The following is a 13,709-nucleotide window of genomic DNA, read 5'->3' as shown; positions in this document are numbered from 1 at the left end:
ATGGAGCATTCACTATACAATGTCATGGCAGAGCCAGAGGAGGGTGCCAGAGAGTGGCCATGGCACGCCTTTCAACAGCACTTATAGCTTTAGTTCAGGATTGAAGCAGGATTGGTTTATTTGTGTACACACTACGGCCATTGTGCTGTGATCACACGAGTGAAAGCATGGACATCATTTAGGCGTTGCCGTTGCTCAAATGTTTGACCTCGGCTCGCCCCTGGTGACCCCTGGCACTGCCTTTGCAACACCTTCATCAGAGGTGACAAACTGAGTACCAAGAACTGCAGAGGGATGGCTCACCCTTATGGGCGTAGGGGGGCTGCTCTCTCAATCAATCAAGGAATTTGTAAAGCGCACTATTCACCTGTGAGGGTCTCAAGGCGCTGGGGGGAGGGGGGTGGTGGAGGCACTGGGGTGCTGCTACTACTCGAACAGCCAGGTCTTCAGAAGTCTCCTGAAGGTGAGGAGGTCCTTGGTCTGACGCAGGTGGGTGGGAAGAGTGTTCCACGTCTTGGTGGCGAGGTGTGAGAATGATCTGCTGCCGGTTGTAGTTCTGCGGATGCGTGGGACGGTTGCGAGGGCGAGGTAGGTGGAGCGGAGCTGTCAGGTCGGGGTGCTCTTCTTTCTTTCTGTCCATTATTAATTATACTGAGGTACTCTATTACTAACTATTAGTGTAATACAAAAAAGCACACAATTAGAAGAAACGGGCCTTCAGAGAAGCAGCAGAGGTGAGTGAAAAATGTTTTTAAATGTATGTTGTGGGTGTTCTTTGGGGTGAGAGTGTGTTTACATGAGAGAGAACATGTGTGAGCATGTGTGTCTGTGACAGCATGTGTATGTGAGTGAAAGTGTTGACAGTCAGTGACAAATAGTGAATGAGAAGTGAGACTGAGTGTCAGTGAGTGAATATGAAAAAGAGTGAGTTGAAGTAAGTAAATGCAAGTGAGTTAGAATAAATGAGTGAGAATGAATAAGAAACAGTATGAGGGAGTGTTATAGAGTATGAATGAGAGTGAATGAGAGTGTGTGATAATGATTGAGTGGAACTGTGAGTGACAGTGAGTGACTGAGTGAAAATAAATGAGGAGTGAGTGTAAAGGTGAGTAAGCCTGGGTGGATGAGAGTAAGGAAGTATGCGAGTGTGAATGAATGAATAAGTTTGAGTGAGTGAGAATAAGTTAAAATGAGCAAGAATGAGGTAGTAAGAGTGAGTGCAAGGGCATGTGAGAGACTAAGAAAGTATGAGTGAATCAGAGTAAGGTGAAAGAGTGTGAGTAAGCAAGAATGAGTGCAGGAGATTAAGAGTGAGTGCAAGAGAGTGAGTGAGAAAGAGTGAGAGAAAGTGAGAATGAATGAATGAATGATAGTCACTGTGAGCAAGGATGAGTGTGAGCGAATGTGAGTGAGAACATGATGTTATGTTTGCATGTTTGTCATTGGTCCTAGTAAATTGAAGGTAATCTTTGACTCATGGGGGCAACCATGGCAAATACTGGCACTAGCATACTGAAGGTGACACTTACCAAAATGGGCACCCATGGCCCTATACTTGTATTAGCATACTAGAGGTAATTCTTGGCATATGGGATACCTGAGGAAAAGTGCTGGAATACTTCCCATGGGGTAGCCATGGCAAAATGTTTGCACTAGCACGCCGAAAGTAATTCTTGACATTAGCAATGGACAACAATGACCTATAGCAGGGGGTGAGCATGACAAAATGCTGGCATTGACATACTATAGTCATTTTTGACATGAGGGTCAGTCATGGTATATGGATAAAATGTATGGTAAAATTGCAACACTGGCATATTGTATGCAATTTTTGGCATAGGAGGGCACCCTTGAGAAAATGCTGGCCCAGGCACAATGCGAGTTATTTTTGGTGTATAAGGGCATCCATAGCACATAAAAAATGGGGTCAAATCCAGGGGAGTATCAAGTGTCATTAGCTTGTCAGACCATGAGAGGACATGAATATTTAATAAGTGCCCTTTCAGAGCCTAGGAAGGTTTAGAAAATGTATGTGAAAATGGTGTTTTAAGATCTGGTATTTAGCCCAATTTATTTTATTTTTTTCGAGGTAGAAGTACACCCTGACCCCCGTTAGTACATTTCTGGCTCATTAGCTTTGATTGCTGGCTACAAATTAGAACAAATCATATGTTCCAGCACTTTCAAAAATCATGTAAGCACCCTCATATGGGTGGTATACACAAACAGACACTTGTCTGGTTTCAGTTGTTGTATTAATCTTGCAGTTATTGTGGAACTTCAGTGGTGTCAGTTCTTTTGATGTCATCAAGGTGACATGACTCGCTTGAAAGATTCAAGGTCAGAGGGTATATGACATCACTTCCTGTGATGTCATTATGGGCAAAGGGTGTACGATCTCACTTCTACTACACCTGGCATTTTGGCGAATAGACGTACATGGGGGTAAGCAGAGGAAGGGACTGGTGTTTCATTCAGACATTCACTTCTGTCTTTCTCCACCCTTAGCCTTGAGAGAGAGAGAGAATGACGAGCCAATGAAACGGCAGCCAAGAGTCACTGTGGAACGTTTTGAAAAAAGAGCCAATAATGAGCTGAGTATTCTGTAAGAAGAGATGTGATTGGCTCTCAATGACAACCTATGGCATCACTACATGTGATTTAACACAAACACATTGAGCGCTCTCTTGTATTTTAAACTATAAACGTCCATTTTTGAAAAATAAGGGACCTGATGAGGAGGGGGTTACTTAGGTTATATTCCACTGCTGACCTCAGGACGTCAACACTTGTCTCCATCTTTCACTTGTTTGAACTTAGGCTCAGAGAGCTCCATGAAAGCTTCCTTTACATGCTTGCGATGGGAAATAATCATTGGCTCATAATTGTAGTCAAAGGATGCAGATGTGCAGGTTACCTGTGATGCAACTGGCCACTAAAGGGAGGGGCTCTATTTTGTGAGCACAGGGGCTGCACCGGTGGTGTGAACGTGCGGTGTGAACAGAAAGCCTAACTCACCCTCTGAAACACTGACAGGGTTATTTCCAGACCTGAAAGTGACTGAAATAAGACTAGAACCCAATATTGGCGACGTTCACCCCAGACCTCCAGCCAGATACAAGATCTTCAGGCTGGATTCCCAAATCAGGGATTAAGGTTTTGTCACTGTCACAATCTGTGCTGGTCTCATCAGATCGGATGCTTTCTAAATCCTGCTCTTTTGTCCTAAGAGACAGCTAAACAGATTTCCTTTACTACCGTGCTTTTGCTGTTTGTGCTGAAAAATGGAACAGGTTACTTTTTGGTGCTCCAGAGATGTGTTGCAAAGGAACTCTGCCTGACTAGTAACACCCACCAGCCAAACACCCCACGTCTCTCTGATTTCACAGCTTCATTGGATGTTTGTTGGGAACTAGACTGAAATCTTACTCTGCCATGCTCCACCAAGGACCCTTAGGGCTGCTAACACCAAAAAGCTTTTTGCCACACTTTCCCGCAAAGCCAAAATCGGCATCTTTTCTTCAGTGGCAGCGGTCTCATCTCATGCACCTAAAAACTCCACGGCAGTCAGTCAGCATCAGGACCGCTCTGGGGAGGATGTGTTCTTCAGAATTGTCCAACATAACATAACGTGGCCACCAATGTGTGGGGCCCCCTTCTGCCTTCCTGATGACTTTAATAGTCAACCTTTCTTCTGTTGGCCGCCTGGCTATCTCCTATGCACTGCTGTTCCTCTTGTTTAATCCAGTCCAACTGTTTTCAGAGGGTCATTGCCAAGAGCCCACCCTAGTGATAGCCAAGCTGGTGACATTCCTCAATACATCCGTGTCTGGTTTGGGTAACACCATAAACCGAGGCCGCGGGGTCAGTCGCAAACCACAAGTGTCTTTGCTTGGATAATCCACATGACACTAGAGCCAGCAAGGGTCAGTGGGACAATAGTGACCGAAGTCCACTCTGAAGGCTTCTTGCCCTAAACAGGGTAACAGAGGACAGAGCCTCACCGCCATCGGCCACATACAGCCACATGATCTACACATGAAGAAGGAATCGCTGGTACCTACAGAACAGAATCCAGACCAACCCCATCCTCGCCTGGGGCACAGAGACAGTCTGACATTTCATTCAATTATGGTAAAAATAACCTCAGTCAATAACATCTGCAAGCAGTCAGACTCTGAGGCGACCCCAGCCTTCATTCCAAGTGTGATAACGCAAAGAGCTGTCCTGTCTCCAGTACTCTCTTTACACAACACATACTCACATCTCCACTCCTCGCACGCAAGGGCGCGTGACACCTGGATCTAGCCAGCCGGTGCAAACTCGCTCAGAGCACCAGGAACTTTCAAAACTACGCCGGGTTAATGTGTGTTACTGTAAGGGCCAACTATTTATTAATTTGTGCTGTTGTAAGGGCCGACTATTTATTAATGGGTGTTGCTGTAAGGGCCAACTATTTATTAATGGGTGTCGCTGTAAGGGCCAACTATTTATTAATGTGTGTCGCTGTTAGGGACAACTATTTATTAATGTGTGTCGCTGTAAGGGCCAACTATTTATTAATGGGTTTTGCTGTAAGGGCCGACCGTTTATTAATGTGTGTTACTGTAAGGGACAACTATTTATTCATGTGTGTCGCTGTAAGGGCCTACTATTTATTAATGTGTGTCGCTGTTAGGGACAACTATTTATTAATGGGTGTTGCTGTAAGGGCCAACTATTTATTAATGGGTTTTGCTGTAAGGGCCGACCGTTTATTAATGTGTGTTACTGTAAGGGACAACTATTTATTAATGTGTGTCGCTGTAAGGGACAACTATTTATTAATGTGTGTCGCTGTAAGGGACAACTATTTATTAATGGGTTTTGCTGTAAGGGCCAACTATTTATTAATGTGTGTCGCTGTAAGGGACAACTATTTATTAATGTGTGTCGCTGTAAGGGCCAACTATTTATTAATGGGTTTTGCTGTAAGGGCCAACTATTTATTAATGGGTGTTGCTGTAAGGGCCAACTATTTATTAATGGGTGTTACTGTAAGGGCCAACTATTTAATGTGTGTTGGTGTAATGGCCAGCTATTTATTAATGTGTGTTACTGTAAGGGTCAACTATTTATTAATGTGTGCTGTTGTAAGGGCCAACTATTTATTAATGGGTGTTGGTGTTAGGGCCAACTATTTATTAATGTATGTTACCGTAAGGACCAACTATTTATTAATGGGTTTTGCTGTAAGGGCCAACTATTTATTAATGGGTGTTGCTGTAAGGGTCAACTATTTATTAATGTGTGTCGCTGTAAGGGCCAACTATTTATTAATGGGTTTTGCTGTAAGGGCCAACTATTTATTAATGGGTGTTGGTGTTAGGGACAACTATTTATTAATGGGTTTTGCTGTAAGGGCCAACTATTTATTAATGTGTGTTACTGTAAGGGACAACTATTTATTAATGTGTGTCGCTGTAAGGGACAACTATTTATTAATGGGTTTTGCTGTAAGGGCCGACCGTTTATTAATGTGTGCTGCTGTAAGGACCAACTATTTATTAATGTGTGTTACTGTAAGGGCCAACTATTTAATGTGCGTTGGTGTAATGGCCAGCTATTTATTAATGTGTGTTACTGTAAGGGTCAACTATTTATTAATGTGTGCTGTTGTAAGGGCCAACTATTTATTAATGGGTGTTGGTGTTAGGGCCAACTATTTATTAATGTATGTTACCGTAAGGACCAACTATTTATTAATGGGTTTTGCTGTAAGGGCCAACTATTTATTAATGTGTGTCGCTGTAAGGGCCAACTATTTATTAATGGGTTTTGCTGTAAGGGCCAACTATTTATTAATGGGTGTTGGTGTTAGGGACAACTATTTATTAATGGGTTTTGCTGTAAGGGCCAACTATTTATTAATGTGTGTTACTGTAAGGGACAACTATTTATTAATGTGTGTCGCTGTAAGGGACAACTATTTATTAATCGGTTTTGCTGTAAGGGCCGACCGTTTATTAATGTGTGCTGCTGTAAGGACCAACTATTTATTAATGTGTGTTACTGTAAGGGCCAACTATTTAATGTGCGTTGGTGTAATGGCCAGCTATTTATTAATGTGTGTTACTGTAAGGGTCAACTATTTATTAATGTGTGCTGTTGTAAGGGCCAACTATTTATTAATGGGTGTTGCTGTTAGGGCCAACTATTTATTAATGTATGTTACCGTAAGGGCCAACTATTTATTAATGTGTGTTGCTGGAAAGGGACAACTATTTATTAATGTATGTTACCGTAAGGGCCAACTATTTATTAATGTGTGTCGCTGTAAGGGCCAACTATTTATTAATGTGTGTCGCTGTAAGGGACAACTATTTATTAATGTGTGTTACTGTAAGGGACAACTATTTATTAATGTGTGTCGCTGTAAGGGACAACTATTTATTAATGTGTGTCGCTGTAAGGGCCAACTATTTATTAATGTGTGTCGCTGTAAGGGACAACTATTTATTAATGTGTGTCGCTGTAAGGGACAACTATTTAATGTGCGTTGGTGTAATGGCCAGCTATTTATTAATGTGTGTTACTGTAAGGGTCAACTATTTATTAATGTGTGCTGTTGTAAGGGCCAACTATTTATTAATGGGTGTTGCTGTTAGGGCCAACTATTTATTAATGTGTGTTACCGTAAGGGCCAACTGTTTATTAACATGTGCTGCTGTAAGGGCCAACTATTAATGTGTGTTGCTGTAAGGGCCAACTATTTATTAATGTGTGTTGCTGTAAGGGCCAACTATTTATTAATGTATGTTACCGTAAGGGCCAACTATTTATTAATGTGTGTTGCTGGAAAGGGACAACTATTTATTAATGTATGTTACCATAAGGGCCAACTGTTTATTAATGTGTGTTGCTGTTAGGGCCAACTATTTATTAATGTATGTTACCGTAAGGGCCAACTATTTATTAATGTGTGTTGCTGTAAGGGCCAACTATTTATTAATGTGTGTTGCTGTAAGGGCCAACTATTTCTTTGCTGGCAATGTTTTGTACAATTACAATTACAGTGCCCTCAACGTGCCAATTGCCTCTTGCCAAGGTACCGGGAAACGTCCACGGTTGATGGGCAAGTGAAGGGCTGGAGGGGGCTACACAGCACTGCTGGCGAATGTGATGTCCAGCACCGGCGTGAACCCCTGTCGGGGTCAGGTAAAGGGCTGTGAACACTTCGGAACCAACACAAGCAAGCGAGGCCGTGCCCTGGGCGCCGCCGACGCACGAGGTAGTGAACCAAGGAGTTATACTGCGGGGCTCCCAGGCCCCCTCTCAATCCCTGGGGGGCGGAGGCGAAATTCAGGGTCACCCCACTCTGCTCCTTCGCTCTTCGCGAAAGAAGAACACGGAGCTTCAAGACACTTTCCGGACGAAAGCTGATTTGGCCAAAAATTAAACTATCGAAAAGTGATGGATTCTCCCAGCACTAAGAAAATGATGTTTGTTGGCGCGGACGGGTTGACTCGTAGGAAGGCGCAGCGCGCTCTGCTTTAAACGTACATGAGACCCAAGATGATTTGTGGAATAGGAATGATTTCTCTTGGAGAAAGCGGCATGAACAGCCGCATGGGCCTGTCCCTGACAAAACAATCTTATCTTGACATCCCTTTTCTGCGCACACGGCCTGGTCCGAGCTGCGGGCAGGCGGCTGACATTTAATCTCCCTGCACAAGAGACAGGCTGAGATCCTGCGAGGGAGGAAAGATGCAACTCTGTGATGTCAGAGAGGAGGAATCCCCGAAGATATTCATTGGACTCCACTGGTTTTTAGAAACAGCACCCTAGAGAGGTGTGTGCGTTTACAGAATGATGTTGTAGGCGCACTTGCTGAGACAAAACACATTCCACTGTTACTGAATAATGCCGGTTTTCTTGCGCAAGGCCTGGCACGGGACCCGTCTCACAGCTCTGTGACCGAACCCTGGTCAGCACGGGCTCTGGGGGGAACCGATCTCTGGCGGAGCTGTCGAGTTTCCCCAGGTCCGCGCGTGCGTGAACTGCTGCTACAGTCCAGATGTTTCCCTTTGAGATCTGGGACTTGTAGTTCTGTTTTCTAATGGAATAAACAAGACCACGTGTCCCAGAATTCAAAGATCCAAAAACCTGGACTGGAGCAGCTCATCACACTTGGACTTGAGACACTTGCAGGGCTGCTCTGGATATATACAAATCACCGAAAAAACAGAGGTTCGGTTGTGAATTCATTCGTACCAAACCATCGAGATTCAGCAGTTATTACTTGGAGTTCTCTCAAGTAACTATAACTCGGGGCCTTGCCATGCACAGTTTTCTTCTCAATAATGTTATTGAAGTGTTGCAGCGATATCGAAGATGCCATACAAGATCCCATCAATGACATAATATGTGGAGTAATTAGCTGTGCATGGAGAAGGCACGAGTTATAGTTACCTTAGGGCACGAATAATAGTTACTTGAAAGAACTCTAACTATAACTGCTGAATTTCTATGGTTTTGTACGAGCACATTCAGAACCTAACTATCACGTCCCTGTAACCTTTGTTTTTTTAAGTGAATTTCTATGTTTGTTCAAATTCTATTTCCTTACTATAAACATCTCAGTAACCTTTGTTTTTTTCAGGGAATTTCTATGTTTCCTTTTTTTAACATAAAGTAATTTTCATTACTACACATTAATCCAACCACCAAAGGCCGTGTGTGGTGGCAGTTGGCCACGGGGTGTAGCCTGTGGCCAGACCCTGTGGCCAACCCCCCTAACCACCCAACTCCAAGCTGCACACAGTCTTTGGATATACACAGCAGGAGTTGGTCGAGGCCTGTCTCTCTTGGTGTGAGAATAGGTGTGACAAGGTATATCTGGGTGTGAGAGTGGCTGTAAGACTGCGAGCCTGGGTATGAGATTGGGTGCGCCAGTGACTTAGTGGGTCTGTGAGTGGATGCGTCAGTGTCTGTGTGGGTCTGTGAGTAGGTGTGTGAAAGTTTCAGTGGGTCTGTGAGTGTAGATGTGAGAGTCTGAGTGTGTCTGTGAGCGGGGGCGTAAGTGTCTGAGTGGGTCTGTGAGTGGATGCATGAGTGTCTTAGTGGGTCTGTGAGTGTGTGCGTAAGGGTCTGAGTGGGTGTGTGAGTGGGAGAAAGAGAGAGAGAAAGAGTTTGAAAAAGGAGAGAGAGTTTTTTAGGCTTTGATGGATGATATCCTTAGAATGAGATATTTCTGAACAAATTGAAAATAAAAATGTATTTGTCAATTAAAAACAGTGAGATCACCTTTCAGTATGAACCTTAAACTTTTGAAGTTTAAAAGAAATTAAACATGGGAAATTATCACAAACACACCTTGAGTAGAACCCTCAACTGTCAGTGTGAGGGTCTGTGACTTTAACCATTAGGCCATAGATGACTGGTCTGCTTTACATCAAAATGTAACTTTAACATTCAAACTACACAATTTGCTAGGATCTAACTGTCCCTTTGTTGGTATCTGATTGGCTGCCAACACTTCCAGAAGGGAGTGTTGGCAGCCATCTTGGGACTAGGCTTCAGCCGAATCCAACAAAAAAAGATTAAAAAAAAGAAAGTAGCCTGGGTAGGTTCACCCTGAGCCTCTAGACATGGTCTGGGGGTCCTCCACAGACTCCACCAGGGCTAAAAAGCAAGGTTTTAAAAAAAGGGTAGTCTCCCGCCCTTTGCTTTTCTTTAGCTACGGGTGGGCCAGGTTCCAGGGGCATTGGGTGCTTTAAAAAGGAGGGGGATGCACAGGCCCCCCTCCTAGGGCTTGTATTAGCACCAGGGACTGCCACCTCCCCGGGGATCAGAGACAAATATGCAGGGGGTACGCGGCCCCAGTGGCTTTGGGACCACCACCTCTCCAGGGAAAACAATAACTTGATATGGGGAGGCCCATATGGTCACCTCCATGGGGTTAAAGATTAAATGAACACAGGGGCCCTATTTGGCTCTATCGCTGCCCAGTGGACGGCCGCCACCTCGCTGGGGCAATTAATTTCACATTAAGATTTAAGAAAAAGTGCTTGTTTTTTTTATTTTTATAACTCTAGCGCTGTGTGATTAATCTTCATGAAATTTTCCAAAAAACAACAGTGGTCACTTCAGCTGCTGTCTGTAAAGTTTCTGAATTACCATCAAGTGGGGGTGAGAAAAAAAGGTGGGGGGGGGGCAAAATGCATTTTCGCAATTCATTTTTCTCTAGGGATTTTGAACAGCGATAGTGCCAAAACCACTCGACAGAATTACACCAAATTTGGCTCTTGGTTCAGAAAGAGGTCTTTTTATTATTTGATGTAAATACATTTAGTCATTTTATTGTTATTAAATGAAAACTAAATTTGTATATGTAGGGACACGGATCCTCCTTGGATCCTCTCCAGATTTGGGGGAAAAGCGAGGCCTTGATTGGTTGGCCGAAACCTGACAGAAAAGTTGCTGGCCACCATTTTGTTTCTCGCATTGTCTGGGGTGGGTGGGCAAAATAACTGTGTAAAAACATATAAGTGTTCAGGATACAGGTATCCTGACCACACAGGACACATGGAGGGAAATTGCCCATTTTTGTTTTTTGGCTGATCTTCAGATTCTCAGTCCTCCTCGGGTCCTGAGGAAAAGCAAGGCCCTGACTGGCTTTCTGCAACCAGACACAAATATTAACATGCATGTTAAAAAATACAACATAGAAATTCACTGAAAAAAAACAAAGGTTACAGGGATGTTATAGTTAGGTTGACATTTTACCCCTAAGAAACCAATCAAATTCAGCAGTTATAGTTATACTTATAGTTATCTGAAGAAACCACAACTTGTGCCGGAAAGTAACTTTAGGCCATGAGTTAGTTTCTTAACATAATTATAACTGTAACTGGTGAACTTATATTATTTTATATAGGTATACACACATATATACATATGTACACACACACACACTGCAGCATGCATATTTATCTAAGTTTCCCTTTTTCTAACCACAGGGCTGCAAGCCTCAGCACTAGAAATGATGCTGAGTGTTGCATTTTGCAGCATCACATGGATAAATTGTGCTGTGGGAAGGGCATGTGGGCGACAGAAGGTACTAAAGAATTCTGTTTGATACCGGATAAGCAAATACTACTCCACTCCTTTAGCCAGGAAGAACGTTTGCCTGCCAGTCCCATGAAAACTTTACTTACCTGTGTATGCAGTGGCAACAAGGAAAAGGGGTCAAACCTCCTTGAAGCTGGCTCAGATTCACAATGATGAATGGATTTTTAATCTTGAAATAAGTCTTTCCAAAGGTATCGAACAACTTAGGGTGGCTTGACGCTTCCTCCTCGATATGGCTCATGTCACCTAGAAGACCAGATCACAGCCAATACTCAGAGGAGGGTGGAAGAACCAATCACAGATTGCAAATACAGATTTAAAATCAGCAGAGGATGAGAGAGGCAATCACGGATCAGCTTTGTAAATACAGATTTAAATGCAGCAGAGGGTGAGAGTGGCAATCACAAATCAACTTTGTAAATACAAATTTAAACTCAAAGAAGGGTGAGAGAGGTAATCACAGCTCAGCTTTGTAAATACAAAGTTAAACTTGACGGAGGGTGAGAAAGGCAACTGCGGATCAGCACTGTAAATACAAATTTTAAATCGGAGGAGGATGAGAGAGGCAACCGCTGATCAGCTTTGTAAATACTAATTTAAATTTGGCAGAGGATGAGAGAGGCAATCATGGATCAGTGTTATATATGCAGATTTAAAATCAGTGGAGGACGCGAGAGGCAATCACAGATCAGCTTTGTAAATACAGATATAAACTTGGCGGAGAATGAGAGGCAATCACGGATCAGCTTTGTTAAAACAGATTTAAAGTCAGGGGAGCATGAGAGGGGCTATCGTGCATCAACTGTGTAAATACAAATTTAAACTCACTAAAGGATGAGACAGGCAATTGCAGTTCAGCTTTGTAAATACAAATTTAAACTCGACGGAGGGTGGGAGAGGCAATTGCAGATCAGCTCTGTAATACAAATTTAAACTCGGAGGAGAGTGAGAGAGGCAATCGCAGATCAGCTTTGTAAATAACATTTTTAACTTGACAGAGGATGAGAGAGGCAATCGCAGATCAGCTTTGTAAATAAAAATTAAAACTCGACAGAGGATGAGAGAGGTAATCACAGTTCATGTTTGTAAATACAAATTTAAACTCAGAGTAGGGTGAGAGAGGCAATCACATATCAGCTTTGCAAATACAAATTTAAATTCAGCGGAGGATGAGAGAGACAATCATGGATCAGCTTTGTCAATACAAATTTAAACTCGGAGGAGAATGAGAGAGGCACTCGCAGATCAGCCTTGTAAATAAAAATTAAAACTCGACAGAGGATGAGAGAGGCAATCACGGATCAGCTTTGCAAATTCAAATTTAAACTCAGCGGAGGATGAGAGAGACAATCATGGATCAGCTTTGTCAATACAAATTAAAACTCAACAGAGGATGAGAGGCAATCACAGATCAGCCTTGTAAATAAAAAATAAAACTCGACAGAGGATGAGAGAGGCAATCACGGATCATGTTTGTAAATACAAATTTAAACTCAGCGGAAGATGAGAGAGACAATCATGGATCAACTTTGTCAATAGAAATTCAAACTCGGCTGAGGACAAGAGAGACAATCATGGGTGAGATTTAAAAATACAAATTTAAACTTGGAAGAGGGTGAGGCAGGCAATCACAGATCACAAATACAAATATCATCTCAGAAGAGGGCAGTCCTTATTTGAGCCGGTGGTTGCCGGTGCGGGACACAAGCACTTATTTTGGGAGACCAGCAATTATTTCTCCTATTTCAGATATGTACTGAGTGCGAGATAGGGAGATCGGAAAGTTAGAGAAAGAAAAAGACAGCAAAACTTGTCACAACAGGAAGCAGGAACTTGTAACTACGAGAAACAGGGACAGTGAGTGTCTGGTGGTGGATTAAAGACCCTGGCCTTAGTATTTGGTGCACTGACGTCTAATTGCACCAGTCCCTGGCTTCTGAGCGGTGCTTCAGGCAAAAGCATTCTTTCTTTCACAAATTTAAACTCAGCAAAGGGTGAGAGAGGCAATCACGGATCAGATTTCTAAATATAAAATTTAATTCAGAGGAGGGTGAGAGGGACTCACGGATAGGCTATGTAAGTACAAATTCAACCAGACACACAGTTTGTTATCACCTGACGCATATTCTGTATATCAGATGAACCTACTTAAAGTGGTAATAGCAAGAAGAATAACAGAAAGGTAGGTGGGTGTGGTTAGGGCTATGGGTAGGCTTTGGCGGTGGGAGGAATATCATGCTCCAGACAAGACATATCACATTGCTTCGTATTGCCCTGACACAAGATTCCAGAGATGTGAACTAGTTTCAACAAGGAAAACTTAATCTCAGTCCTGTTAGCCTGGTCTGCACAGCAAAGCAGTCCCCAACGAAAATGTGTAAGACGGTGAGTGTAACAAACTAATTAAACAAGAACTACATCTAAAGAAAAAGTAAATACTGGTCAGAATAACTGTTTTATCAGTGTTAGTTTATGTCTGGTTTATACAATAAACCACATATTACATATCCTAAGAGGTACAACAATATGACAAATTCACATTTATGCATTTAAAAAAAATAAAAACCACACCATACAGTTACCTTCTAAAATTATAG

General features: G+C 42.7%; 1 protein-coding gene across 2 annotated transcripts in view; it reads right to left on the bottom strand.

Annotated features, from left to right (window-relative positions):
- Nucleotides 1-13,709, bottom strand: part of RALGPS1 (Ral GEF with PH domain and SH3 binding motif 1) — a 1,336,836-nt gene that overhangs the window by 1,028,156 nt on the left and 294,971 nt on the right. The window lies entirely within an intron of this gene.

The sequence above is a fragment of the Pleurodeles waltl genome, chromosome 6 (assembly GCF_031143425.1).
Source record: "Pleurodeles waltl isolate 20211129_DDA chromosome 6, aPleWal1.hap1.20221129, whole genome shotgun sequence".
Classification (NCBI taxonomy): domain Eukaryota; kingdom Metazoa; phylum Chordata; class Amphibia; order Caudata; family Salamandridae; genus Pleurodeles; species Pleurodeles waltl.
Note: the sequence above shows the minus strand (reverse complement) of the source record. Positions and strands in the feature narration are given on the sequence as shown.